The following is a 4,227-nucleotide window of genomic DNA, read 5'->3' on the forward strand; positions in this document are numbered from 1 at the left end:
GAAGAATGGAATGACAAAGAGTGTATACATTTAACGAATGTGACCGTAGAAGAATTGAAAAATGAAAACCGCATCATGGCTTTCAGGATGCTAAGAGAAGTGCACTCATAAAGCAAGCATGAACAGAAGTAAGAGATTTCACGAAATGGATAAAAAGAAACTATATTGTTCTACTTCCATTTATGAAGACAATGTTGTAGGCTACATACAACGAGATCCAAAATTGTCGTTGGGGACAAATATAAGTGGTTTTTCTGCCTCGGAAAATGCGGTGTAAGAAAACCATTGGTGGTGATAAAAACTGATTCTGCAGGTCAGCAATTTAAAAAAGCCATTGAAATTTTCAAAAATGAAACTTTCAAAACTAAACTCAGTGACTGTACAGATCCAGGAGACCCTCATGCAAAGAACATTTTACACCATAAATATTGCTGGGCTAAACATGTATTTAATGTTTTACGAAAAAATTGCGATCCTGATATAGTAACAAAGTCACAAGACATTATTTCTAATAAAGCAACAGACGTAGCATTCCTGTGTGCATTAAATGATTTTCTTGTTCATGGAAATGTTACTACAATAGCAGACCTTGAAATGAATTATCAGTCAATTGCAAATAAAAATTTAGGAAAAAATAAAACGCGAAAAGAAATTAAAAATCTCATTAAGGAAGTTGTTGATGACGCTATATTTAGTAATCCAAAAAGTGTACAGTCGACTCCTGCTACAACGCGATTCGACTTACGCGAAATGGCTATAACGCGAATTTTTCATGAGTAACGAATTTTAGAGCCAATACGAGTTTTTCGTCCATAATACGAATTTTTTTGGAAGGAAGTATCGGCTTCGTTATTGGCTACTAATTACTGATTTCGTGAATGTTATCATATCCCTGTAAGCATCACTGACAGCGAAAATTCCCACACCAAACTAGTCTACGCATCGCGTCGTTAATGCTCAGCATCTTTCATTTCTTTATTTTTTTTCATTCTAAATATTAAAGTTTATGACATATAATAGTGGTACCTTCTTAGGTGGTTCATCATAGTGGTACCTTCATCTAAAGTATGTGAAGATGGGAAGAAAGAGAAAATTTATGATTAAAAAAAAACTAAGATTCACGATATGCTTGAACATTAAACAAATTTATTTCATGTTTTATTCATGTTAAATAAGTTTTTATTTTTAAATACAGTAAAAATTCAGTTCTTTATGTAAGGAACTTTCGTGCATAGTTGAAGAATGCTTTAAAGCAGTTTAAGGGGTGTTTATAAGTGTCTAAAAGAATTTGGTATGCTTCTAAAAAAATGTATACATACATTTCTCCACAACGCGAAATTCCGACTTACGCGAGGAGTCTTGGAACGCATCCCTCGCGTAAGTCGGGACTCGACTGTAAATGAGTCGCAACGTGTATCTTTAAAGGAAACTGCAGATATTACCCTATCTAATGCAGAAGATTATTTTATAGACATTGGAAAAAAACATGAGAACTATCTTTGAAGCTGCAAGCAGTTTTATCTGATCAGAAATGGACATTTACAGGATCTTTTGAACAGAATTGGATAGTTGATGCCGTTCCAATCGGAGTTGATCAGCTTTTTAAATGGTGCTGCAACGGAAAATTCGAAATTAATTTTATTTCTTAAGTGCAGGACAATATCGTGCTGAATAAAGCTAAAAGACTGTCACACATATTCATGTATAAAATACTGTCTCCGTACCAAGCTTCGAAAGAAACTGTTCATTGACACGCCCGAGATATGCCTTTGGAAGTTGGTGCTGGCTTTACTATGTACTCTGTTACCCGAAGCAAATATATAATTGATTTTTTTATAAACTTGGTGTTTCGATTGATTATGCTAAAGTTCTACGTTTGGAAACATAGATAGCAAATGGATTAATAAGGCGCATGTATGATAGTGACGGGATGTATATTCCTCCTGATTTAAAAAAGGCAAGATTTTTATTTTGTGCTGCAGATAACATTGATTTCCTTGAAGACATATCTTATGGGAAGGGTACTTTGCATGGCATTGTAATGGTACTTTATCAACAGAAAAAAGACTCGGATAGACAAATTCCACTTTCTCTTACCATACCTTCAGCATCCCGTTCCCTTTCGACATTACCTCAGTCCCTGACTGAAATAACGTCCTATAAAATTGCAAAGACAAGTAAGCCCAAATGTTCAGCATATGGGGAAGCATTAAAAGATAAGAAAACACAAAGAGAGATATTAAAGGCATTATGACAGCATTAGGACCAGAAAAAACTCAAGGAATATTAAGACTCCATGCTCTATCAGGATGTGATACAACAGTTTTACTTGCTAAGAAAGGAAACCATCTTTTTGAAAAATTTATGAGACGGCAGCAGACAAAAATACTCTTGATGCTCTGAGTCATCTGGGGTCAACCGAAGAATTTAATACAAATGATAAAGTTGCTATTAAAGGATTTATTTGCTCCTTGTATATGCCGCTGACCAAGAGTAAAGATATTGGGAGAAATTCGTTGGTTCATGTTTTCCCAATCAGTAGGCTCAAAATGAAATTTTGCCTCCTACAAGAGCATTTTTGTCCCCACATATCTTAAGAGCGCATTATCAGGTATTAGAGTGGCGTCTTGCTGACCAGCAGCACCTGAATTCACTATCACCGTTAGACTTCGGATGGGAAAAGAAAGACAACTTCGATGCTTCAGTTATGGGTACTTCCTTGTGCACCTGAATCCATCTTGAAATTAGTTCGATGCAGCTGCGTAAAGGGCAAATGCATTATTTCATGCAAATGCAAATCTTAAAACATTGCATGCACTGAACTTTGTATGTGTGGAGGTGATAAGGACTAATGTGAAAAGCACAGCCAACAAAGCGATATTGTTGACACTTTAAGTTAGACCTGTTTGTTTACTTTTAAATCTATATTTTTGAATTAAAAGCAGAGTTTAAATAATTTATTCATTACTTTGAGCACAAAAAATGTAAATAATAAAATTGTCATGACTTCCGATATTAAGTAAAGGAAGTTGTAAATTTTTTTCTACATTAAAAAAAAAAAATGCTTCTTATAACCCCAAAAACACGTGTATGCTAATAACTTTACAGGTTTTTTGGAATAATAATTTTTATTTTTATCGTACAAGCTTTCCAAAATATTTTTAACTGCTATTGTTTACTAAAAAAGTTCATAAAATCTGTATCGAAAATCAAAAATAACGAAATAAATAATTTATTTTATACAGATAATTTGTTTTTAAATTTGAAATATAATAGTATTAAAATATTGAATCTCTACATAGTATAAAATGAAGTGTCCAAAAAGCGTCTGTTTGTTTGAACTCGCAAAACTCGAGAACTACGAGGCTGATTTCTCTGAAATTTTCACAATTTGTTCCTTTAAGTCCTGAGAAGGTTTGCAGACCAGTTCGAAAAAAAATCGATGAATAGTTCTTTTTTTATTCCAAGTTAGGCCCAATTTTCACATAAATTCCCGAATATGGGGTTAAAAATTACTCGCAATTAGTAATGTTATATATCATTGAAAAGGGAAGAATTTTCCGCGTTCTACGCAATTTAGCTCGAATTTGTTTAGGCTTAGCTGAAATTTAGGCATTACTTTCTTCATTAAATTTATCAATAAAAAGTGAATGAATTGTCCTACAGTTTTCGTTTTGACACCATTGAAAAGAACTACCTTTTTTACTCCAGATCTAACTCGACCTATGGTCGGAAGTTTAATTCTCTATCTCCATTAGAAAAAAAAGTTACAAGCGAATTAAATGAAGTTCAAAAATCTGTTCTCTATCCAAGTTTTTAACCATTTTATTTTGCGTTTCCACGGTAACGCTTTTTGAATCCATTGTTTCTATCTTTCTCATTTTCAATTCTGAAACTTATTTTATTTTGTGTTTCCATAGTTACGCTTTTTAAATTCATCTTTCTCATTTTATTTTAATTTCTTAAAAGTATTTTAATATCTGTCGTCATTGTTTGGAGTTGAAATTTTGCATGATGATTTTTTTTTCTTTTATTTATGCCTGATTGTTGAATATACGTCACTTGACACAATTTTTGTTTTCAAAATAGACCGGGCAAAGCCGGGCAATGCAGCTAGTATATAATAAAAGTTGAAAACATTTCATCATATGCCCTAAAAATGAGTCAAAACCGAAAATTTTCATCAATATCTAGTGCAGTCGCCATCTTGGATTAATGACGTCACAC

The sequence above is a fragment of the Uloborus diversus genome, chromosome 3 (genome assembly GCF_026930045.1).
Source record: "Uloborus diversus isolate 005 chromosome 3, Udiv.v.3.1, whole genome shotgun sequence".
NCBI classification, from domain to species: domain Eukaryota; kingdom Metazoa; phylum Arthropoda; class Arachnida; order Araneae; family Uloboridae; genus Uloborus; species Uloborus diversus.